The 27,024-nt window shown below is 37.8% G+C and overlaps 1 protein-coding gene and 3 non-coding genes across 4 annotated transcripts in view; 2 read left to right on the top strand and 2 right to left on the bottom strand.

Moving 5' to 3' along the window:
• LOC149411963 (uncharacterized) overlaps nucleotides 1-27,024 on the top strand; it is a 591,119-nt gene that overhangs the window by 23,679 nt on the left and 540,416 nt on the right. The gene's annotated exons all lie outside the window — the stretch shown is intronic.
• Nucleotides 24,662-24,733, top strand: TRNAE-CUC (transfer RNA glutamic acid (anticodon CUC)). Its single transcript has one exon. It is a non-coding gene; the product is annotated as a tRNA-Glu (tRNA).
• Nucleotides 25,324-25,442, bottom strand: LOC149411976 (5S ribosomal RNA). The gene has a single exon (XR_016304776.1). It is a non-coding gene; the product is annotated as a 5S ribosomal RNA (ribosomal RNA).
• Nucleotides 25,765-25,883, bottom strand: LOC149411975 (5S ribosomal RNA). Its single transcript, XR_016304752.1, has one exon. It is a non-coding gene; the product is annotated as a 5S ribosomal RNA (ribosomal RNA).

Raw genomic sequence — 27,024 nt, 5'->3', positions numbered from 1 at the left:
GTTTGATATTGATCTTTTTGTTTTGAACCGAACCTTGTGGGTGATGAAAAGAGCACTGTTTCCAGTTTGCAACAGATGGCCGTTATCGTTAAAAGTGAATTAAAAATCAAGTATCGTTCCAAACGGTGTAAATTAACAAATTCGTGATTTTCTGTCCAGTATTTCGATGAGTCTTCACGCGGCCTGGTAGATGGAACATGTAGTAAATATCAGTTGTACTTATTTTATAAACATATTTTTATTTTTTCATAAGAATACCGTTTCAATGACCAAGAACCAGCACATTCCAGCACATTCCATGGCATGAGGATGCCTGATTGACTGGATGATTATTGAGGATAATGAGTAAGTTTGGAGACTAGGGGAAGAGAAAAAAAAGAATGATTACTTGACTTACTTATTGAATTAAGATACTACAATTTTTTTTGTTGTTTTTAACTTTACTGACACGTTTCCCCACAAAACAACTCTTTTAAAAATAGCCGCCCTGTGCACACCGTGCAGCTACCTAAGTTTGATCTGCCTGCATACGGCCTTGTTTTAAATCTCGTACAGAAATTTGAAAATGTACCATGCACGTTATTGTTCAAGTTAACCAAAGCTTGAGATCAAACGGTGACACGAACTTCCGCCTCAACCGGAAACCGGAAGTCACGATCTTTTCAGCCAATAAATCCCGTTTTGATTCCATAATTTCTGGAACGTAAAGTGGAATGGGGTTAGTTGGGATAGGATTTTGATGCGGTGGTGTATAAACTAGGTAAATACGAATAACCGTCAATTTGTGTAAAAATCCCTTAAGGCGATGCCATACGTAGTAATGCAAAATCATGTGTTTTTGGTTTGAAAATTTGATCATCTAGAAATGTTTTAGATGCTTTAATTAAATACTGCGAGTAGAATACATCTTGGCCTTTGAAATAATCGAGTTTTTTTTAGATAAGTCTTTTTATAAGTCCAGAAAAAAAAATGTATAAGGCCTATGAAAACTGCTTTAAAGTTCAAAATCTCCTACTTATGAACCCATTTTCGGTTATGATTTTACTGCATGATGTGGCAAATTAAGTTATTTATAAAATGATAGAAAAAAAAAGAAATATTTATGCCTGAAAATCCACAAAATAAAATAAAAGGCACTTTCTGGCCATGTTTTTTTCTTGCATAAATCAAAACAGGCGGATGGTGTCAAGCGGGAATTTAAACCTTATCGCCATCTACGTAAGTGTTGTTATTGATAGCGGCTCAATTTAAAATATTACATGACGTAGTGCATCGCCTTAATTTCTTTTATACAGCGTGTTCCAAAAAATAGAGTTAAAAGTGGACGCGAAGTCCCGAAGGTACCGGAAGTCAAGCACCCTAAGGGTACTTAAATAACACAAATGTACATATTTTCCGCGATTGTTTGTAACTTTGGGATCAAATAGTTTTTATAGCACAATGGTATCAGATCTGCCCACGATTTTTGATCCGCACACAATATGTGTCTATAAGATATACTATTCACCTAATTTAAAAAAAAAATCAAGTATTTATCTCAATAATTCATGTCTCTGTGACCAATAATCTCTTTTTATTTGTTTTTGGTGTGTTATGCCGTGTTGCGCTAACTCGTGTCGCAGATGTGACACATCTGCCCTGATGATGGACACTGTAGTTCCGAAACGTTGGCTCAAGAATGAGTTAGCGCAACACGGCATAACACCCCAAAACAAATAACAAAAATACTTTTGGCCGTGAAAATCTTAAAACATATTTGAATAATCTCTCTTCTCGAAAACTTCTCTACCTCTTGATTAAAAAATTGCTCTACCTCTGCACTTTGGCTTCACACTATTTTTTTGCACACCTGTATAATATTGTCTTTAGCAAAATACTCAAATGCGTTACAGTTTCGAAATCAAAACAAAACATATGTTATGTTATTTTTCTAGCATGGTTATTAAAATGCTCCCTCTCCGCATTCTAGAGCATATTTTTACATTAGGTTTTCACGGTATTATTGTTTTTAATCTACGCACGCTGAAAAAATATTTATTAAAATGTTTACAAAAACTTCAAATTTATAAAAAAAAAAAATTCTTGTACTAAAATATAATGCTTTATACTCAAATATAATGATGCTTGTATTATAATATGTTTGCTTGTACTTAATATTCAAAGTTAGTTATTGTAGCGAAGATAGATTTTTTTCTCCATCACGTTAAGTTATAAATTTCAAAATGAATATTCTACTTAGATAGATGGATTGCTGGCATACATCACATGTTAAACTTATTTTTTGACTTCCTAAAAAAAGACAGTGAAATTGAAAAAATATTTTTAAACAATGAAAAGAAAAATTGCAAAACTTTCAGAACTGCAAAACTTTTTCAAAAATATTCAAATTAGTTCAAATGCACTTGTTATACCTTCTTAATTTAAAAAATGAAAGGCTGATTCTCAGTGACGCTTCCCAAAGACTGTGTGTTAGTAGTTTATATATATATATTTGCGTTAAACGTTTAAATATGTACGCATTCATACGTATAATTAACAAACTATTTTGTAATTTTTATGGCGTAGGTTTTTAAAAAGAAAGACGAAAATTCTCGGGTTACGAATAACTTGACAATAGTTTAAAATCTTCTACTACCACTACAGTAAGAGAAAAAGGTTGGGTGTGTTGTGATGGATGACTTAGCTTATCCAGGAATTGAACACACCACGCCTGGGTGGGACCCAAACGCGATGTCAACTCAGCCACCGACCGGTCAATATAATATAAATATATATATTTATATTTTATTTCATTTTTATTTTATTTTATTTAGGAAATAAACAGTCATTTTAAATATTTAGTATAATCAGCAATTATTTACAATATTAGACCAATAATGTTTAATTAATTCTAGTCGTTGATTCAAAATTTGCACCTATACAATATGTTCCGTCACGCCGATTTGCTTTTGACAGGCCGTGTGCTGACCAATAGTATGGTCAGATTTTGAACTGTACAGTTTGAAATCACACACGTCAACCATAATCACGGAGTGCCGTGAGCCGTACAATTGCATCAAAACATTCGTCTTGTCAAAACCAATGTGTGTACTATCGCCGATTATTTATCGGAATAATCCCTTAAACGTATTTTATCGCAATTATCGCAATTCAATTCAACACAACGAGTGCTACCGTCCAACGATCACCGTTCCAGTGCTGACAGATGATTCTCGAGATGCAGATTTCGTTCGCCACCCGGTAAGCTGACTGTGAATTAACCTTACAAATTGTGTTATCGCATTTGCCTGTCATAAACAATAGGCGCTATCCATGCTTTATCTTGTGTTGACTCGACCTGCTAATTGTCCTAACTCGCTTGAATGAGGTTTTTATACCTCCTTCTCTCCAGCGTTCAGTTTCGCTTTTGCAAAACGATATCGTGCTGGGCCTAGCTAACTCTGAATATTCCCCGCCCCTGTGGTATCGCACACAGTAAAATAAGGCCTACGCTTTGGGGTTGATCTACAATAAATCCCTTAACTTCACGTTGTGTGATTTGTTAATTCGAAGCCCCCCCCGCTATGGGGTGGTAGGTATTTAATGTCTCCTTTCTGTGGTAACTCCCGGTTCTTTTTAGCCAAAGCGTGGGGAAAACGTCCATCGACCCTCAGCGAGTTCTACAAGGAACGAGTACGTGTCTCACCTAACTTTCGAATACTGGACCCTATTACTAATCGACCTAACAGCTTATATCATATCTTTACAATTTCCTTGTATCCCCGCCCTTACCTAATGTCCCCGTGTTTATAAATTCTAGATTGTGACATAGAACCGTACCCCCCCCCCCCCTCTTGTGTACGGGCTATTAAACCCTTCGTTGAATAGTGTGTTGTTTCCGCATAAGTACTGGGACTCTCTCGTCGACCTCTGTAACGATGTACTGAAACTAGATAAATGGATTTAGCTGTGGTTAGTAAACTTTGGGTGTTGCGGATGGAAGTGGAAACGAGAGAAAAGGAGATGGGAACGGATTAAATGACGAGAAAAAAAGGTTTTTTTTTGCAAACTGGGTCGGCACCTCACTGCCCCAAATGAAATGGTCGCTATTCTTCCAAATGCAAAACCCCAAGAACCAATACGTGTCTGGCTTTCCCCGAGGTCTGGTCTAACTTCTTCTTATAGTCGCCTTGACACCTCCGGACCGCTCACGTCAGAGGGAGAGATAATGCACCTGTTGGAATATCCCAAATCACCCCGCCCCGCTTCCTCCAACGGACTACTTTACTGACTGTAAAAGGGGAATTTTTCATTGCGTCCCTTGTCATGATGCTAAACGCGTGCATGTTTCAAATAGGTTTGTTCTGGTGAGGCTTTCAACGTCCACTAGCCGCCAGGCCTACTATCCACCTCACGAAGGTTGCTGCAAAGGATCTCGAGGGTTTTCCAGTCGAGTTGCATCAACCTCCGGGTAAACCCCGCTTTAGTATGTGTTCGTCCTCCGATTTTGAACCCTCGTTCATCACGCCGACGTCCCCTCCACGCGATTTTGAAAGACTTGGAGCCCGTTCAATTAAACGCCTTCGCAGCGAACCAAGGCCCAAACATTCCAACTTGACATTAATTTTCATACTGCCTCTCGTGTCCTCTCATCCGACCCGGTTCCGCGAAAAGGGATGACCTTCCGAACTCTTCGTGATTCTCCATACAACGTTGACGCCCCGAAATCGCGTGATGAGGAAAGTAGAAAATCTTCTGAGCCGAGGAAGTTGTGTGCTTTCCCAAGACAGCTTACGGACAACATACTCCAACGGTGAGTTCTAAGCCGAGGCCAAAGGTATTTAGGAATTTGTTAGTGAACATATAAGGTTATACGAATATTATTAATTTGGTTTTTTTATTTGTTTTGAGCATGAGTTGGTTGCAGCTAGTCGCTTCCATGTTGATTTGAGGTGCCTCTGCGCGGCTGCCAACTCGGTAGAATGTACGACTTTTGTCGTCAGGCACGGACGTCGAGTGATTTATGGGGTCCCTTTTCTTCCTTTTGGGTCGTGTGTCGCCACTAACTGCTTACAAATAAGTAGGTCATTGGCCTCGTGCTAAACACAGCTGTTAGAAGCAAGCAAACAGTTCTAAATGTGATACTATTTTATCAGTTGCAGCCCCATCTTCGTCGCAATTTTAACGTTCTGGAAATATATATTCATGCAAGATCACTCACCCAAAATCGTAATATTACCAGTCCAGTCGGGATATCGACGACATGTACATTAATCCGCGTCCAGGAACTGTAGGTATGAGTAGAAGCCCCTAAACCGTTTAAGGTTCGTATTAAATTCGAAATCGATTCTCTATGTCACCCGTCTACTCGCCAGTAGGAACTATAACCATATTGTATCTAATTTTTCTAGCTAAAATTTCTATTTTCATACGCCGCCCCGTAGATAGCACACAATTTACCGGATACTAGAATTCGGAATGTTTAAGCGGATCATTTCTTTCAATAGAAGATCTCTTCCTCCCTAACCGTAAATTGATAGTTGACATGCATCGGTATCTGTTGGCCTCCACTGTACCTAGTCTAGATATCTCTCCCTATCGACTATTTTAGAGTATCTAAGTAAGTATTTGCCGAGATCTACCCAAAACCCCCTTCCCCTCCCTAGAACCTTTCATATATTATCTGCCACGTTCACTTCGATTTTTTCACTCAATTCTTATATCGTGTAGACCGTTAAAATCCCTTCCCGTGCTCGCAAGGAAAACACTGTCTCTTCAATTTCACAATAAATTTGGAACTCTGACTTAGCCGTTTTCGTCTGGTCATTTGATAATTATTATGGTTCTCTATTTTTTCCTCCTCTAATGGCACACGCGTTATTATTAAACATTACCGCAGTCGAGTTTCATCGTTTTATATTAGTCTGAACCAAGAGACTCCAACCCGTGAATTTAGTATCGTCTAATTATGAGTTTACCCTTTTTTTTAGTTGAATCTAATTAAATTTTAAAACACTTCAATTATTTCAATTAATATTAAAACCACAACTTCACTATATTTAAAACTCTATCAGTTTAGTTTAAAGATAGCACACCAAACTGTCGCGACGTTAAGTTCTCGAAGACCGACTCCAACCAAGTTAAACGAAAAAAGCCCCGATTTCCTCCAAACAACGCTATTTAGTAATGTTTTTTCGAATAAATCGACTTAAAATTTGTGCGACTTTCGCCTTTATGCATTCGAGGTTTCACTTCCTGTTAAGTTTAGAATTGCATAATCCCGTTTCAGTGTTTTTTGTTCCCGCCTCCCGATTTTGAGGTAAACACCTCCCGAACTGCCGAGACGGGTACAGGCCCGCACTCGGTGACCTGACTTTCGGGCGCCCTCCCGTAAATGATATACGGCGATGTAGATTATTGCGTAAAATTATTTGATTATTTTTTCTCGTACACGTGTTGTGTCCGTAATATTGGTTGATTTCCGGCCTTTAGACTAGGTGTAGCTCATTTCTATATCGTTGTTTTTGAAATCTTTCCGAGAAATTCGCTATTGATATGGATAATATAATCAATAAATTATCCCAACTAACGGAAGCTTTTCACCTATTATGTCCAGCGCTTGCGCAATACAGTATCCTTCCTTGTGTGCTGCCTTCTAGCATTTGATTGGTGTCTACACGATCCGTGGGTGATCCCAGGACACATATACCTCCCTCTCGGTGATGACATACGTAGGCATTCGTTCCAAAATTTGGTTCGACACGTTTTTTGTAATTTCGCCTACCTGTTTTGACTCTTTTCGTGATATCCGCCGCATATCTTCTGGTAATTTTTCGTAACCCATCGCTGTCCACTACCCGAGTCGGTGACACCTCTTCCATCATGAGCTAAACTACCTTTCGGGTTTCTTTTCGATTCCTGGTCCTTTCTTTTCGGTGATCTACGCCCAGTACATCCCTGTTTTTACAGTTTTTTTGCGTCTAGTTTTAGCCCAACCCATATACTCTTTTCTCGCTTCATCCAGGAATTTCAATATATTATCCTCGTAACTTTGTTTACGCGCAAAAAAGGTCGTAAAATTTTGATCGTTAATCAAAGACTTCGTGACCCATTAACTTTTATGTCTTTTCTTAATTACCCAACTTGCATCTCCTCCGTGTTAATATAATTAGGCAATTTCGGCCAAACGTCCTATCTTAAGTTAAAATTTGTGTTCACTGTGGCCACTTGAAAGAGCACTCAGAAGTTCAGCGATCGTAAACAATTCTCTCTACGAGGATCAACTCGTAGTATGTCTTCTGGACCAAAACATTCTAAAACCCCCTCTTCTCCCACCAAACCGTCACCCCCTTTTTTCGTTATCGATGGTTGGGTATCGCTACGTTTCTGCCTTAGAATGCAAATTTATCGTCGAATTCCAAGTGCCTTTACACGCATCGTGAGACCGGATCCCAAGGTTAGCTCAACAGTAAATCAACCTCGAGTGTATCGTGTCTTAGACCGCCCTTAATCTCCGTGATTGGCGAAAAATTATTTAATTGATTTTGGGAATGATCTGATTCGTTGAGCTCCATCACGCCTCTTTTCAATTATTACGTGGTTAACACCTATTACCGACGTAGGTTTCTATAATAAAGCTTCTAGTATGTCCCAAAGATGTCCATAGTCTGTTCGTTTCTCCCTATTCTCTGAACGTATTTTAATTTATGAAAAAAAAATTCTTTACGTTCTCTTACCCCAAACAGGTCCATTACAATCTGTGTGGAATAGCCCTTTAAAATACGGCTATCCCAACCCTTTTTCGTTCCTCGAACACAATATATTTATAAATGACAAAGAAATATAAAGAATAAAAATTATAAGGAATTAAAAAATGTTATAAAAACAAATAAAGACAGTTATTAGTAATACAGTTTTCGTATGATTATAATAAAATTAATAAAATAAACTAAGATGATAGGATTATTTCACAAAATAAAAAATTTAGTTATCAGTTTAGTAAGTTGCATTTTATATGTTTTCAAGTTACACTCGTACATGTCTACATCTCGTAAGGCATTGTGAGTTTTACAGATACGTCCTATTAAAGAGTTTTGGGCATATTTGGCTTTACAGTGTGCTGTTCTAAATAATATACATATTTTTATATATGTTTATTCAAATTTGGCACAAAAATATAACCTAGACATAAAAGTTTTTAATATGATGTATCAATATGCAAATCTAATAAACTACGCCATTATATAAATTACGCCATCATATATTATAGGATTTACGTTCGCATTCGCAATTTCTTCTAAATAATGTATCCCAAATAACGGTTGGCTTACGGAACGAGTGAGTGGTTGTTAAGCCGTGGCGTGCGTACAACGTGCATACACATTAGCTAACCGCAATTCGTGGGTGTGTGTATATTACACACGCGGGATCGGTTTCAATCCAAGTAGACCCTAAACATATTATTATGTTAAAAGTCTGTAGGTTTATCTTCGAAGTACAAGCAAAATAGAATCTGATGTTTTGTATCAGAGATATATTAGATTAAAATAAATCGACCAGTTCGTATAAAGTGTGCATCAGATGTCTACTCAAGCGTCGTGGGTTCAATACTCTGACAGCTGTCCTCCGTCATGTCACAAGCAGCATTTTTCATTTATAGTGACAAAAACAAAGAAAAATCATTTTTAAATTTTTTTATAGTTTAAAGGGTAGTTAATGATTAGCGTGAAAATAGCTATATCTTGTTTTAACTCAACCATTAGGCATTCATTTGTTTGTATCACTAAATATTTAATTCCTTATTTGAAATAAAAAATATGTCATACAAGTAAAATATTATTATGGTTTATAATTAAGTAGGTAGGTATTTAAGTACCCACTTAAAATGTTGTGATTTCAGAGGTGATTTTTTTGTTTATTTTTGTACACGTGGTTCTCAGTTTATTGTCAGTTCAGTGCCGACAGATGGCGATTATAAAAATATAATTTTAACTCCATTGTAGAAAAATATAAAACTATAATAGTAGTAGTATGTTTTATATTATCTGCCTCACTAAGTCTAACGTGTTCTGAGGTAGAGGACAGGAACGCATATTAAAAAATTTCATCAAAATTATTGACAGAAATAGTTATCTGTTTATTAAGTGTAAAATTGAGATATAGAATGAATATAGCGTATGAAAGGAGAAGAAAAAATAGTATTTTTTTTAAACATTCGGTTTAACAAAGTTTACAAAAGGTTCACAAAACCAGAAAAACAATGGTCTATCCATGCTTGTTAGATTTAAGCAAAGCTTTCAACAGGGTTAATCATATTAAGTTGTGGAAAAAACTGACCAGACGAAAAGTACCTCCGCAAATCGTAAATATATTAAGTACATGATACAATCAACAGGAACTTTTTTGCCAAATGGAATTATAGCCCATCAGAAGTCATTTAGTAATATTTTTGTTAAATGAATACATTTTAGATATCGCTATGGGTAAGAAGTACTAATCAATTATTTATTGTGATATCGTGGACTGTAATAAGTTTTCTTTTTTGCATAGCAGCAAACCGACGCTTTTGCACATCATTGAATGTAATGATTATAATCCATAATTGACTTTTTTAATCATTCTTTAATCGTGTGGCTATTTATTCTAATCTTATTGCCACGAAACTTCGTAAGCACGATTACCGAAATTAATTTTTGGTAAGTGGTTCTTTTCGACAATTTCAATTTGGATAGCGGGTATTCCCCCCTGGATTACTGACCCCCAGATACATACCCACCCATTCTACCTTTTCCTTCCTAGAACTTTTCTTTCCTCTAAAAAGACCCTCCACACAACATTGGCAAAGATAATATCCCATTATCTAGCACGGTTTATCGATAATATTGGTAAGTTTTTGAACATGACTACAAATCGCCAAAGATCAAAACAACGGTTCACAACGACTAAGTGTTTAAGTTTATTCGACGTAAACGTTTTTACGCGTTGTGATCGATGCCAAGATGAACGTGCTTGTGATCGATGAAAAGTTGTCGACATTATCGGTAAAACTTTCATCGATCGATTGTGCTAGATACCCAGATATCAACTTATGTAAGAAATAAAAATAATAAATTAAAATAGTATTAAAATTAAAATGAGATAAAAATAATTTGGCATTCTCAGACTATAAAAATATTACCATTCGTTATTTCGGCTACTGGCATTATACCTAGCTCTCTTATTAAAAATTTAGACGTATTAGATCTATCAAAAAAATTATATATAAAAATGCAAAAATCAGTCATTTTAAATACATGTATGTAAATATGTACGAAAGATTTTTTAAATATTTAAATATCTGGAGTAGGTGAATTATTTTCCCATTTGATCTCTCGTGAGTTGACGTGTTGTTCTTGTAATGTTTTGTATTTATTTTGCTTATATAATGCACTTGCATAATGTTGATTGACTAGATGATCATTTGTGGAAGGGTTAAGTTTTTCCTACGGGGAAGATTTAACCCTGACATAAAATCAGAAAATAAAGTGCTAGAATATTTTGTACAAGGCTTTTTCCAAAAATTGTTAGGTATTATGTGTCTTATTTTGTGTCTTTTACGATAAGTATATACGTTACCGGAAATGAAGAGGATTGGTATGAATAAAGTATTAGAGCCGATAGCTCTGCTCGTACTAAGCTGCTGACATCAATAATTCCCACTGGGAGATCACCGCTTTTGTCTGCCGATTTCTTCTCGCATGCACTGGTGCACAGTGGGTAAAGTCTGCTAAATCCTCTGGTCATGTTCCATTACTGTTGTACGGGACGTGTTTGCCTGCACAAGAAAAAACTGTAAAATATAAGCACCGGCACACATTTACCTTTGTCCTGTGTAATGATTCAAATAAAGCACTTGAGGTATTTCATTTGAACCATTACAGAGTTATTTAAAATATCATAAAAATGCAGGGAATATCGACTATTGTAATATGTTTGCCTCAATGAATGCGTCTTGAGAAAGACGATATATTCGAAATTTGTAATTTGCTTTTGAAAAGAACGCTTTTATAAAAGCGGTTGGTTTTTATTGCGGGTGCAACTTCTTGTATCCCTCCAGGCTCAGTCAGTAACGGCTCTGTGACATCGGGGCCAGTGAGCAGGACCGCACGCTGGAGGGAAGGCTCTCCGGGACTGGCTGGCAGGCGGGCTGGCAGGCGGGCTGGCTCAGTCGGCAACGTTCAGTCCCCTCGATCCAGGGAATATCGACTATTGTAATATGTTTGCCTCAATGAATGCGTCTTGAGAAAGACGATATATTCGACATTTGTAATTTGCATATTGAAAAGAACGCTTTTATAAAAGCGGTTGGTTTTTATTGCGGGTGCAACTTCTTGTATCCTTCCAGGCTCAGTCGGTAACGGCTCTGCGGGGCGCTGGCTGGTTCAGTAGGCAGTGGCAGATCCCCTCTCCGAGGCTGGCTGTTGGGAAGGCTCAGTGAAGCCCGAGGCAGAGGCGCCGCGACGTCGGGGCGTCGTTGGCTTGTCGGTGAGCAGCGAGCTCAGCAGCAGGCAGTTGCAGTAGACAGCGGAAGTGGAGCGGGGGGGGGAACCGGGTTGAAATCAAACGCAGCGTGTTGGTCTCAGGTAGCGAAGCGGGTCAGGCAGAGCGGACAGCGGTAGGTGTTGCTCGGTCCAGGGCTTATGGCGGAATGGGCAGGAACCGGTTTTTGCGGCGCTTTTATAAGATTCTATAGGACCGCGCCTCCGACCCTTGATTGTATTGTGAAATTCCCGTAACGAGCTTGCTTTTTTCTTGCTATGAAGCTCGCCACGTTTGTAGGATAAAATCTGTTTATCTCAGAAATATAGGAATATTTTATAATATTAGACCTTATCTGCCTCTGTCGCCCTGCCAAAACCACATCGTCGCAATATTGTTTATTTAGTTATAATAAGACATATTCTACAAGATAAGTGGTCAAATCTCTGTAACATTTTCAGAGTTTCGCTGATTACATAATTATCTTACGTGTAACATATTTTATTTCTATTCGAGCTTATTTAATTAACATATAAGTATCTTTGTATATAATTATTTAGTTAACATTGTTTCCTATTATTACAGGAAGGGCTTGCAAATTTGTATTTTTTTTACAAATTTCTTGGATACACGTGGGCCGTTCAAGCAGGTTTTGTGCTTAGCCAATCAGCGGCTGCCTAGCCAGAGTAAGATGGTTGCTTGAGTTGAAGCGAGACAACTGCTTTTTAGGTCCGAGCGATAAAATTTACCGTTAAACGGCAGGGCAGGTTTTTAAACATGAGTTACCTATATGTAAGGCAGGTTTATCAACATTAGTTTTATGGAAGGTTTTACATAGTTTTCGACAGTGGTAAATATGATGGCATTTTGTTGTGTTTTTTATAATTGATGTACATTTTATATTGATGATGCTGATGACGTTCGATACACTCCTTCCCGTGCAGTAGTGGCTGCACCGAGCTATTTTTTCGAACGTGTCAGTCTTCGGTGGTGGTTGCTGCATCCGAATCCAGTGATTGAGTGCGTGGTCACTCCTCCCATCTGGCCGTGGTGATTACTCTTGGGGCTTGCTTGTAAGTTCTCGGTTCCGGGGAGCGGCTGCAGGGTGACGCGCGTGGGATTTGGGCGCGCTCGCAGGTTTTGAATGGCGGTGAACTGGTATCCTTTTGTGTCGGGGTATCTGTCGTGCATTTTTGAGTTGTTGCGTATCCGGGGGAGGGGGGCATTTCAGGCCGGATGTGCGCTTAGGTGCGCGCTGGAACTGTGAAGGGGCCAGAGTTGAATCCGGCTAGCTTGTTGCTGCAATTTTGATGACAAGCCGGACATCATGTAGTCACGGGGATTACTTTGCGGCATATCCAGAGCCGGCATTCGAAGCCGGTACGGTCACTACAAACTTGTGGGTGACAGGCTAGCCATCATGTAGTCACGGTTCACTGCATATCCGGGACCGGCATTCGAGGCTGGGACGGTCGCAGCAAACACGTGATTGACAGGATGGCCAACATTTAGTCACAGTTTGCAGCATATCCGCAACGATTCGAGGCCGGGACGGTCGCCGCAAACTAGTGGGCGATAGGGTGGCCATTATGTAGTTGTGGTTTGCTGCATATCCGGGACCGGCATTCGAGGCCGGGACGGTCGCAGCAAACACGGAGGTGACGAATCGGGCTGCGCTCCAAATGGTGTCGGCTCTCGAGATGTTACGTATCCGGGGGCCGGCATTCGAGGTCGGGCCGGTCGCTTCAAGCTCGTGGGTAGACGTAGCCATCATATGCGCGCTCAGGGGGGCTCTGGAGGTGAAGGTGGCCCAGTGTAGTAGGGGGGGCCTGTCCAAAGAGGCGGGCTGCGGTACTGCAAACTCGGCAGCTTGGCGGCAAATCGTTTTATTTTACAGGCCTGCAATCTGTTTTGCGTGCGTCCCTTGGCAAAGCGCACGTAATGACCCCCAGTGTACTCGAATTGTGTGTCGTCATCTTATCGGAGCCCTGGGGGTACGGGCCACTGTATAGCTGGCACATCGTATAAGGTAGTAGGTTACCCCGGCTGTAGGCGGTGTCACTGGTTGCATATGTTTCTGGCCGCCAGCGCGCTCGGGGTGCATGTTATACCCCGGCTGAGTAGATATTCTGGCTGTCTGGCGGGCAGGCTGACACCTCTCACGGCTCTGCGGGCTAGTGCAAGCAGTGTGAGCGTTGTTTGGTTGCTCACCCGGGCAATGTCACCGGCGATGTTACTGATTATCACTGGCGGTGTCACCGGTTGCGCAGGACCCATGCGCATTGTATCGCGGCTGATTAGATATACTGGTTGGCTGTCGGGCTGTCCACTGTAGAATTTGAGTAGGTACGACACCGCATCCGGGATGTCACCGGCAATGTTACTGGTTGGCACTGGCGATGTACTGGTTGTCACCGGCGATGTACTGGTTGTCACCGGCGCACAGGACTCGTGCGCATTGTACCTCGGCTGTTTAGGTATACTGGTTGGCTGTCCACTGTAGAATTTGAGTAGGTACGACACCGCCTCCGGAATGTCACCGGCAATGTCACTGGTTGGCACTGGCAATGTACTGGTTGTCACCGGCGCACAGGACTCGTGCGCATTGTACCTTGGCTGAGTTGGTATACTGGCTGGCTGTCCAATGTAGAGTTTGACAGGCAGTGGCTCATCGTGCGGCCCTGAGTATGAAAGACATTGCATCCGGGATATCACCGGCGACGTCACTGGTTGTCACCGGCGATGTTCTGGTTGTCACCGGCGACGTTACTGGTTGCGCAGGACTTGTGCGCGTTGTACATTGGCTGAGTTGGTATACTGGCTGGCTGTCCAATGTAGAGTTTGACAGGCAGTGGCTCATCGTGCCGCTCTGAGTATGTAAGACACTGCATCCGGGATGTCACCGGCAATGTCACTGGTTGTCACCGGCGATGTACTGGTTGTCACCGGCGGCGTCACTGGTTGCGCAGGCCTCGTGCGCGTTATACATTGGCTGAGTTTGTATACTGGCTGGCTGTTGGGCTGTCCACTGTAGAGTTTGACAGGCAGTGGCTCATCGTGCCGCTCTGAGTATGTAAGACACTGCATCCGGGATGTCACCGGCAATGTCACTGGTTGTCACCGGTGTTGTACAGGTTGTCACCGGTGACGTCACTGGTTGCGCAGGCCTCGTGCGCGTTATACATTGGCTGAGTTGGTATACTGGCTGGCTGTCCAATGTAGAGTTTGACAGGCAGTGGCAAGCCGTGTGGGCGTTGTTTGCTTACTGGAGCGGTGACTGTGTGTAATCACCGCCGCCGGGATGTCACTGGTTGCACAGGCCTCTGCTCTATATACCTCGGTAAGCGACAGCAAGCTCAAATAAACCCGAGCCATGTGGGGGCCGGGGCCGAGGTGCTGCGACATCGGGAGCAGCGAGCACAGGGGAGCACGTGGGCCCGGGGAAGAGGCGCTGCGACAACGGGGCCTTGGTCTCCGGCAAGCCCGGTGAAGAGGCGCCGCGACGTTGGGGCGTCGGTCACCGGCAAGCTCAGGGAAGCCCGGGGGTAGAGGCGCCGCGACGTCAGGGCGTCGTTGGCCTGTCGGTGGAGCCCGAGCCAAGAGGGCTCAGGGCATGAGGGAGCCCGAGCCGAGAGGGCTCAGGGCTCGGTGGGAGGGGGGTGCCCCTGGACTGCTCTGACATCGGCTGGTGTTCCAGCGAGCAGAACCGCACGCTGGCGGGAAGGCGGTCGGGAGCCGGCGTGTGTCTGCTTTCAGGGCGGGAAACCGGCATCTTAGATGACTTCCGGGTCTCTCAGCCACTGCAAGGTGATGACATCTCCACCGGGGCAGGACTGAAGGCGTGATGTGTGGTTCCGGCTCGAATGGACCACTTTGTACGGGACGTGTTTGCCTGCACAAGAAAAAACTGTAAAATATAAGCACCGGCACACATTTACCTTTGTCCTGTGTAATGATTCAAATAAAGCACTTGAGGTATTTCATTTGAATCATTACAGAGTTATTTAAAATATCATAAAAATGCAGGGAATATCGACTATTGTAATATGTTTACCTCAATGAATGCGTCTTGAGAAAGACGATATATTCGAAATTTGTAATTTGCTTTTGAAAAGAACGCTTTTATAAAAGCGGTTGGTTTTTATTGCGGGTGCAACTTCTTGTATCCCTCCAGGCTCAGTCAGTAACGGCTCTGTGACATCGGGGCCAGTGAGCAGGACCGCATGCTGGAGGGAAGGCTCTCCGGGACTGGCTGGCAGGCGGGCTGGCAGGCGGGCTGGCTCAGTCGGCAACGTTCAGTCCCCTCGATCCAGGGAATATCGACTATTGTAATATGTTTGCCTCAATGAATGCGTCTTGAGAAAGACGATATATTCGACATTTGTAATTTGCATATTGAAAAGAACGCTTTTATAAAAGCGGTTGGTTTTTATTGCGGGTGCAACTTCTTGTATCCTTCCAGGCTCAGTCGGTAACGGCTCTGCGGGGCGCTGGCTGGTTCAGTAGGCAGTGGCAGATCCCCTCTCCGAGGCTGGCTGTTGGGAAGGCTCAGTGAAGCCCGAGGCAGAGGCGCCGCGACGTCGGGGCGTCGTTGGCTTGTCGGTGAGCAGCGAGCTCAGCAGCAGGCAGTTGCAGTAGACAGCGGAAGTGGAGCGGGGGGGGGAACCGGGTTGAAATCAAACGCAGCGTGTTGGTCTCAGGTAGCGAAGCGGGTCAGGCAGAGCGGACAGCGGTAGGTGTTGCTCGGTCCAGGGCTTATGGCGGAATGGGCAGGAACCGGTTTTTGCGGCGCTTTTATAAGATTCTATAGGACCGCGCCTCCGACCCTTGATTGTATTGTGAAATTCCCGTAACGAGCTTGCTTTTTTCTTGCTATGAAGCTCGCCACGTTTGTAGGATAAAATCTGTTTATCTCAGAAATATAGGAATATTTTATAATATTAGACCTTATCTGCCTCTGTCGCCCTGCCAAAACCACATCGTCGCAATATTGTTTATTTAGTTATAATAAGACATATTCTACAAGATAAGTGGTCAAATCTCTGTAACATTTTCAGAGTTTCGCTGATTACATAATTATCTTAAGTGTAACAAATTTTATTTCTATTCGAGCTTATTTAATTAACATATAAGTATCTTTGTATATAATTATTTAGTTAACATTGTTTCCTATTATTACAGGAAGGGCTTGCAAATTTGTATTTTTTTTACAAATTTCTTGGATACACGTGGGCCGTTCAAGCAGGTTTTGTGCTTAGCCAATCAGCGGCTGCCTAGCCAGAGTAAGATGGTTGCTTGAGTTGAAGCGAGACAACTGCCTTTTAGGTCCGAGCGATAAAATTTACCGTTAAACGGCAGGGCAGGTTTTTAAACATGAGTTACCTATATGTAAGGCAGGTTTATCAACATTAGTTTTATGGAAGGTTTTACATAGTTTTCGACAGTGGTAAATATGATGGCATTTTGTTGTGTTTTTTATAATTGATGTACATTTTATATTGATGATGCTGATGACGTTCGATACAACTGTAATACCTGGAAATCAGTTTGCCCTGAACGTTCTGATGTGCAAAATCAAAATGTTAATGATTGCCACCAATGAATGATTAGATGAACTGAATATGATGAAGATTAACTGCTTTGAAGTCCAACGAGTCAAACAGTTAATTCAGACTTATTGCTACTGAATTCTACTGTCGGGTGAATTGAATTTTGAATGCATAATTTCATATTTAAGTATGGGTGGAAGCCTCGTACGTACAACTTTAGACAGTTATTAAGAAGTATTTTCCAAGTGGAAAAAAATATTGTTCAGATGAACAAAAAAAAATTCTAAATGTTGTCTAAGTGGATTGTGTGGTTTTTTAAAGTGGTTTTCTTACTTATTTATTTATCAACGTCACGCGTTGTTACTGTTTTTCTTTTTCTTTTTATTATTCAAACAAATAGTTCAAATATAATAATATTATAATGAACACAAATATCTACAAACATTCATAAATATCCTCAGATATCCCCTAAAATCCATAAATAACCTTAAATATCAATTAATATCCACAAATTTCTACAAATATCAACGAACATCCATAAATACCTACAATCAATTGCCACAATCAATGTCCACAAGTTCATTGAATTTGATGAGGGTGACAGATTACGCTAAAGCTCAACCCGTTTTATATAACTCCATATTGCTCGCTATACAATCCCATACAGACCTATCACACCTGAAAGATGATGTGTTATAAGTGTGGGCGTGGTGTCGATTATGCGATATTTGAAAATTATGCGACCAACCCAATTTGCGGAGCGCCGTAATTACGCGGCTGTCATTTGTCAAGGTGACAGATTCCATACAAATAAATGACATTTCGAGGCAGTTTTCCAATTGATCTGAGGAAGATTATAGCGTAGTGCAATACCTCAGCATATGAAACGTATAGGCCACCGCTAAATTATGCGTATGGCGTAATGTGTCTAAAGCTTCAATCTAAAGTGGAAATTAACAAGTTTAGCAACCCATCTTAAAATTAAATACTTCTTCTCCGATTTGTTATAAGGTACAGGGAAGAAGGTGAGGTTATAACTCAACTCGAATCGTAAGTCATAACTTACTTTTTCCTTACTTTCACGATAAGGGTGTAATATCGAGACAGACTCATACCTTCGCCTACTAAATTTATTATGAGGCACTAATCTCCGTAGCGTTAAATACGCACTCCGCGCCAGACTACCTTACCTTTAGTACCCATGAAGCTTTTACTTCCTGTAACAATTTATAGATTCGGTTCTTTCAACATTTCGTATTCTATTCAGTAGAGACTCTTTTCGTGTTGTTTATATTAGTTTTACTGTGTATATTATAGTAGAACGTGACTAATGTTGATTTGAAAAGATAACACTTACGGCTGGAGAGTTTTATCGTGAGAGTTAATATTGGTAAGTGAGAAAGTAAAAACGTAGTCGTTGTTTTATTTTATTATATAGTTTTTACCTCCAAATTTGAGTTGATTTCGACTTAAAATCAGTCCCAAATAGGTATTACATTATTTAACGATCATACACACCAGCAACTAAATTCTTATGAAATATTACGAATTCTGTGGTTTAATCGATAAACTAAGCTTTAAATCGCAAACCAATATAACTTGTAGCTTTTTTACCAATATAAATACATATTTTGACTTCCATGTTCTGTTTTATTTATTTTACCTACATTCTTTATTAATTAATTAATAAAGCTTGGTATGCGTGGCAATATATTAGCCTGGTTTGAAAGCTATCTTACTTGAATACAAAAATTTTTAGAATTAAATTAATGCAACAAGTGGAGTTCCACAGGGTTCACACCTTAGCCCAATCTTATTTATCTTGTTTATAAATGATCTTCCAAAAAATTTTCATGATGTATCTATTTTATTTTTGCTGATGACCTCAAAATTTATAAAACTATTCAAAATATTTACCATTGCAACATTTTTCCAGATAATATCAACAAATTTTTAATTTGGTTTTATGAAAAAAAATTTTACTTAAATTTCTCGAAATGTCAAATTTAGATTTTTTCTGTTGATACACTAACACAAATCAAAGACTTAGGCATCACTTTTCAATAAAATCTTTCATGTGTTAACAACATAACCGAAATCTCTAATAAGGGCTTAAAAATTTTGAGATTTATAAATAGGCTAACCAGAAATTATAACAATATAAAGTGTATTAAATTGTTATATTTTGCCTATGTAAGAAGTCAACTTGAGTATAATTATCCTGTCTGGAACCCACATTATAATATACATGTACAATCCGTTGAAAGAATTTTTTTTTTTTTTATTTATTTATTTATTTAATTCAAAAAACAGTTTTTACATAAAAAGCATACTCTGCACATCTCACTAGGGCATTCCTGTATCAAGATGTGCAGCTTTACAATAATATCATTTAAAAAAATACATATATGTAAATTTAAAATAATAACAACATTAAATTAAATTTAAACAAAAAAAGAAAAGTTTATGACACGGACGTTTCGAGACCGGTAGACAAAAATAAACAAAATTTTAGTAACAAATGTATGAAAAAAAATAAAAACAAAAAACAAAAAAGTCAACAAAAGAAGCATTATTAAGTAAGTTGGCAACAATAATATTCTTCTGTTAACTAAAGTACAAGGTACCTGTGCTGGCTTATCAGACACAAGCATAGGGAAACCATACTGACAATTACAACATGGATAGTATGAATAATAGATTATAAGAAAAAATAAAAATAACTAAATAAAAAAAGGTAAATAATAACCGATAGGTAAGTAGATAATATTATAATAAAAAGTAAGTAAGTAAATATTTTAGCTAGACAATAATTAAAGTAAATATTAATACGATAATTAAGTAGATAATAATAATAATAAGTTACATAATAATAAATAACCAAAAGTTATTTTAGAAGTAAATAAGTGCATGCGCAGTAAGTAAATAAGGATTGTATCGAAACAGAGCTTCCACAAGGAATTATGATATAAGCGACAACATGGGTGATCCAAAATCATCATTCTCAGCTAGTACGGAGATTTTGACCATTTTCTTGAATGAATTTAACGTACCTATAGTTTTTATATTTTCTCCAAGCATATTATATAGCAACGGAGCTTTATATGGAAAACTCCTTTGTCCGAAGGATGTTCTGGTATACACCGGCTGATACATTAAAGAAGAACCCATTCTAGTGCTGCGCACTTGTTGAGATCTTTTGGCAGTAATAGTGTTGTTGAAAAATTTACAGAGAGCCTGTATTATGTAAAACTGCCTTATTGTCATAATTTTGCTTTCACTATATAATAACTTTGATGGATACATAAAATTTCTCTTATACATTATTTTTAAAATTAATTTTTGCGCAACATTCAAAGGCTCTAAGGTAGTCTTGTTACAAGAACCCCAACAGACAACATTATATGAAAGCATTGATTGAACTAGAGCATAATATACAGTTTTTAATGTAACTTTGTCCAATATGTTTCTTAGATTTTTGAAAATGTAGGCTAGCCTTCTTATTTTGTTTCTTAATGTAGTAATGTGATTGTTCCATTTTAAATTTTTATCAATAATTAAACCCAGGTATTTGATGTTGTCTACTCTTTCCAAAGATTGACAGTTACACTCCTGCACACAACAATGTATTTTTAATGAACGTTCCAAAGATGGTTGATTTACAGAGGAAATGCTAAAAGTAATATATTTAGTTTTGTTCATGTTTAAGGTTAACAAGTTTTGATCAAGCCAATTTTTGACTGCCCTTAATCCTGCCTCGCACTTAGCATACGTTTCGTTCCACGTGTCAGCAGCAAACACCAAGACAGTGTCATCTGCAAATACAATTGAAGATCCAGAAAATTTCAGTTTACAGAGGTCGTTAATATATAACAAAAATAGAATTGGACCCAGAACACTACCTTGAGGAACACCATATACAATTGATTTATTTGAGCTAATGTGATCATTAATTATTACTCTCTGTGTTCTATTTTCAAGATATGATCTGAACCAATCTAAAGATTTATTAACAATACCCATTGAACTGAGTTTTTTTAAGAGTAAACCGTGGGATACGGTATCAAATGCCTTAGACAAGTCTAAAAAGACGGCCATTGCTTTATTGCCAGTATCAAGAGCTTCTACGACTGTGGTGATCATTTTTAATGCAGCATCACTTGTTCCCATGTTCTCTCGGAAGCCAAATTGATTATCTGAGAGAATTTCATATCTTTTTACATAAGACATCAACCTAATTTTAGCTAATTTCTCTATTATTTTTGATAACGTATTTAGCAAGGAGATAGGTCGATAGTTATTTACATCTTTGTTATCTCCTCCTTTAAATAAAGGAATAACTTTGGAATTTTTGCAGTGATTAGGGAACAAGCCATTCTCAAAACTAACATTTACAATGTGTGTAATAGGTATTACTAGTTCAGAAGCATTTTGTTTGTAGACCATTGCACTTATATTGTCATTTCCACTCGAAAAACCTGATTTTAGCTCATTAATCACATTTAAAACTTCATTACAATTCGTTGGTTTGAATTCAAAGCAGGCATTTTGCATAGATTGTGTTGGATTATAATTTTTTACTAAAGATTCTTCACTGGTGTTATTTGCACTACACAAAAGATTAGCAAAATTTTGACCTATATCACTAAAAAAATTATTCACATGGTTAGTAATGACTGTTGGATTATCATTTATGGATACAATGTTATTATTTACTTTCAGTTTATTTATGGGCACTGAATCCTTTTGCAAATCCAATGCTTGTTTTATTATTTTCCATTCTTGCTTTATGTTTCCTTTTACCTCGTGAAGCTTCCCTTTATAATATGTCTGTTTGGTCGTTTTTATAATTTTAGAACACCAATTTCTGTATCTTTTATAATGTGCAAACAGTTCGATATTATTTGGTTCTTTACGACAACTCTTGTGTAATTTGTCACGTTTAATGAGGCAGTTAACAATTCCAGAAGTTATCCATGGTTTCAAGTGCTTTTTATTACAATGGATTCTCTTAGTATATGAGCAATTTCCAATATGTAATTTTAGACGTCTTATGAAATTATCAGCTGCAGTATTGACATCACTGGTGGATAAGACTGTATCCCATGTTTCCTCCTTCAGTGTCGAATTTAGTAGGTCATTATCCACAGTTAGTCTAAGCTTTACGTCTATTTTTTTTGATTTTGTTACTCTGGATTTAGGATATTTCAATAATGTAGCAAAATGGTCTGTAATACTTGTCCTGAATACAGCACTCTGAGGATCGTCTTTTGACTTAACCATAATGTGATCAATACAACTCTCAGTACTTGATGTTACTCTAGTCGGTGAAATAATTAATGGTTTTAGACCGTGGTAAATCAAAAGTGAAAGATATTGTTCACTTTTTATGCTGTTCATATCCAGAATATTTATATTTATATCACCACATAAAATCACTTCATGGTTATGTGTTGATACAGAACGTAGTAAGTCATTTAGGTGGTCAAGAAAGGTATCAATGTGTGCTTGAGAAGGAGATCTATAAACTGCTAAAACACATACATTATAAGGTAGTTGTAATTTAAAACAGTTGGCATGTGGAATAGTTATTTCTTCAACAGAGACTATGACATCATTCCGAGTGTAAACGACAACTCCATCATTTTGTAAATAATTTTTTTTGGTGCTATGTGATGAATATCCAGTAATACTTGGGATATAGATTGAATCTTTCAACCAAGCCTCACTAAAAACGATAATGCCAAATCTATGTTGTATTGCGTCGAGAACAGCTATAGTATCATCGAATTTTTTTTTTATGCATCTTATATTCATACAATATATAGAGAGAGCAGAATGGTTAAGAAATTCATTACATACTGATGGGTCATCTATGTTGATATTGATTTCCTTGTCGTCATTTAGTTCTTCATCCAATATAGAATCCATATTAATACTTTTTTATACATGTTGCTGTTGGTGGTGTGACTCATAAAACAAAAGCAAATAATATGCGATGTAATTAATAATAATAATAAGAATAATAATGGGTGTATATTAATTTGAGCCCGTGAAAACTTGTCGAAAATGTAGGTATATCCCGTGAAGGTACAAACGAAGGAAATAATGTTTACATAATTATCAATCTTACAGTAAATATTTATAATAAAGTGAATAATAGCAATAAAAGTGGTTATAGAGTGGTAGTAGATCTTTTGGTGGTAATAGATTGGTAAGATAAATAAGTTAGCATCAAGAACGCAACTAAAATGACAAATACATTCAATAACATTAGAAATACACAGAATGTGACTAAAATAGTGCGCAGGTATTTGCAATGATTTTATGATATTAACAAAACAACAATTATTAAATGATATTAACAAAAAAATATAGCTCAGAGCATGGAGCGTACTTAAGTTGTAAAGATGTTGCAAAGAATATGTTGACATAAAATAAATACATACAAAAACATTTGAAATACACAGCGATGTGGCCAAAATAGTGCGTAGGTATTTGCAATGAAAAAATTTTTTTTCAGGTATATGCACAGTTGTTATTTGTATGTTATTACCTAATGACAAATTATATGTGATAACAACAGCTAAGGGTGGTAGGTAAATATAGAATACATCACATTGCTTATTCATTATCCTATTGAAAATTATGAAATGAGTCTTAAATGAACAAGTAATGAATTTCATAATTACCGACTTATTATTCTTAATCAGAGCACGGTGAGTACTCAATCTGTAAATATGTAGGTGCGACGGGTGTGTTGCAATAGAAAAAGAAGTTACAATTACCTGCGAACTATTCCAGAATCTGACCATAAAAGGAATATAGATATATTCATTTATTTTTTTCCCAGATTTATATAGATTTACTAGAAGTATGAGGTTGCATGAGATCTTACTGATTGTGATAAAAATAAATGAGTATATAAATATTCTATAACAATATATTACAATATGAGAACATGAAATGATATCTTCATTAACAGCCATAATGACAGAGTGAAATAGAAGTCAGATAGATTGACTTTTTAAACGTTGCAGGTCATTGGCATTATTTATTGTTATGATTTTTGAGCTGTCAATTTTCTTCAGTAAGATACGTCCTGAAGATGTCCATGCATATTTAAAATTGTTTTCTCTGGCGAATCGTTTAGTTTGTCCTAGGAGGAATTTTGCTTTTTGTGTTAAGTGATCCGATATATATATTCGTTGGGCATCTTGCGATACTCCTAGATCGTATGTATTTAATTTATTTGTGCTGGGAGTTGTGGCCTTTGTGTATGTTTTTATTTTGCATAAGAAATTATCTCGATCTAGTGTGTTATTAAAGGTCGCAATGATTGATCTGGGATTTTTTTCAGCAATTTTAGGCCCCATTCTATAGATTTTTTTTATTACCGAGTTCACATTTCCTGAAGAGTCCTCAAAGTTGATAATTTTTGAAGTGAAACTTCTTTAGCCGCGTAATGAATTTTCGGGAACGTAGTAAAACCGAGTCAAGATCGAAACGAAAAAGCGGGTACCCCCACCACCGCTCACCGTTCAGAAAAATGGTGTACAAAATTCGTTGTAATTATTAAACAAGTTAAATAACGTATTTACGCACAATTTCGCAAGTCCAGTATGGTCTAGTGGCTAGGATACCTGGCTCTCACCCAGGAGGCTCGGGTTCGATTCCCGGTACCGGAAATTATTTTTGGTCAATTTTCTGAGATACTGTTTTATTTAATTTGTGTTTTGATTATTTCAGGTGATATTTTTAAGAATTCATTTTATTAAATACAAGCAGTGACTTGAAAAAAATCATAAAATTGTTAATTTTTCAATATGGACTTTTGGCAGCCGGGATGTATTTATAATTTCACAATTATTTTAGGAATGCGGAAGCACATCATGCAAGATTCCCATTCTTGCGACCCGGGTTCGATTCCCGGGCAGTGCACTCCTTTTTTATGGAGAATCATTATTTTTCAAAGGAAGGATATTTTTGATATAGTAAAATATAAATGCTTCTTAGCTCATCTCGACAACTGGCGTTGGTGGTGTAATGGTCAGCATAGTTGCTTTCGAAGCAGTTGATCCGAGTTCGATTCTCGGCCATGGAATATTATTTTTTTGTTTTTAAGGAATTTTTTTTTTTAATGGTTGACCATAATATCAATCCACTAAGTAATATTTTAGGCCTGTAGCATAATTGAAAAGTTAAAGAATGATATAAAATTTTTTATGATGTTAACGATAAAAAAATGAAAAAAAACATAAAATTAAAATAAAAAATGGGCCAACGGCACGCGGTGTTCCCAAGCGGTCACCCATCCAAGTACTGACCGCGCCCAATGTTGCTTAACTTCGGTGATCGGACGAGAACCGGTGTGTTCAAAATGGTATGGTCGTTGGCAAAAGTTAAACAATATTAATTTCTATTCTACCTGCCAATAAATATATGAAAATTAGTATAAAAAAGCCCTAATAATATTGAAAAAATTAGCAAGGTGTGTGCGAGGTTGATAAAAATAATCATTACATACGCGCTTGAAAAAGATCGTAATTACATTAATAAGTTTGTAGGAATTTTTTTTTTCAATGGTTGACCATAATATCAATCCACTAAGTAATATTTTAGGCCTGTAGCATACTTGAAAAGTTAAAGAATTTTATGATATTATTAATTATAGTAATGATAAAAAAATAAAAAAAACATGAAATTAAAATAAAAAATAGGCCAACGGCACGCGGTGTTCCCAAGCGGTCACCCATCCAAGTACTGACCGCGCCCAATGTTGCTTAACTTCGGTGATCGGACGAGAACCGGTGTGTTCAACATGGTATGGTCGTTGGCAAACGCTAAACAATATTAATTTCTACTCTACCTGCCAATAAATATATGAAAATTAGTATAAAAAAGCCCTAATAATACTGAAAACATTAGCAAGGTGTAAATATTATATACCTAGTTTAACTCACTCTCCTAACTCATCTTCGCTGTCTACAGGCAGAGCGCACGACTGTGGTCGTGAAGAACCGAGGTTCGATCCCCGCTTTAACTAATTTTTTTTTTCTTTTTTTATAACTTTTAATTTTTTTTATCACATGCTACTTATAAATATGTCAATAGACAGAAAAAAAGAGAGAATGAAATGAAAAGAGAGAGAGAGAAGAATACTAGAAGTTTCACTTCTGTCTTGCGTAGGCTTGACACACCCATTTTTTGTTATTTTATTGAGAATTTCTAAATAGTTATTAGAGATGGATTCTGGAATGCCTCTTATTTCAATATTACATATTTGAGACATATATTCTAGTCTGTCGATTTTGACGTCTTGTTGTGAGATTGTATTAATTAAAATGTTGTTTTGGTTTTTTAATTCGATTAGATCAGCATTATCTTTAACCTGTAATTTTGCCATAGAAGTCACACGCTTTTTTAGATCTTCCTGTTGATCCGCCATGAATTGGAATGACTTTAGTAGATCATTGTTTTGTTTTAATATTTCTTCATATTTGTGATCATAGATGCTTAGTTTATTGTCTACAAAAGAAATCATTGTTGTTTTAAATTTTTCAAGTTCCTTCAAGAATATTTCCAATGTTAACGGCTGATTAGAGCCATCTGTGAATGATGAAGCTAGATTTTCACTGGTTATTGTAGGTGTGGTTGTAAGCTTCGCTGTTTGTGCAATTCGTTTTTGATTTTTGGCAACAGGTGTCAGGTCTTGATTGAGTTCATTCATGTTATTATCGATAAGTTTCTGTTTAGTTGATTTTGGAATTTTAATGCACTTCTTACATTTCCATTGTTGCGATTGAGATTGATTTTTTGCACCTCGGCGAGAAGTTTCCACTATATCCGCACACAAAATGTGATATCCATCTTCACATACAGAACATGCTATAAAGTCGGCCGGAACTTCAATGTTTTTTTCGCATGCAGTACATTGAGTATTCATTCATTCATTCAGAATAACACGCAACATTATATA

The sequence above is a fragment of the Hesperophylax consimilis genome, chromosome 24 (assembly GCF_061612785.1).
Source record: "Hesperophylax consimilis isolate HC1 chromosome 24, BYU_Hcon_1.0, whole genome shotgun sequence".
Classification (NCBI taxonomy): Eukaryota; Metazoa; Arthropoda; class Insecta; order Trichoptera; family Limnephilidae; genus Hesperophylax; species Hesperophylax consimilis.
The sequence above is the reverse complement of the archived record's forward strand: the minus strand, read 5'-3'. Positions and strand labels throughout refer to the sequence as shown.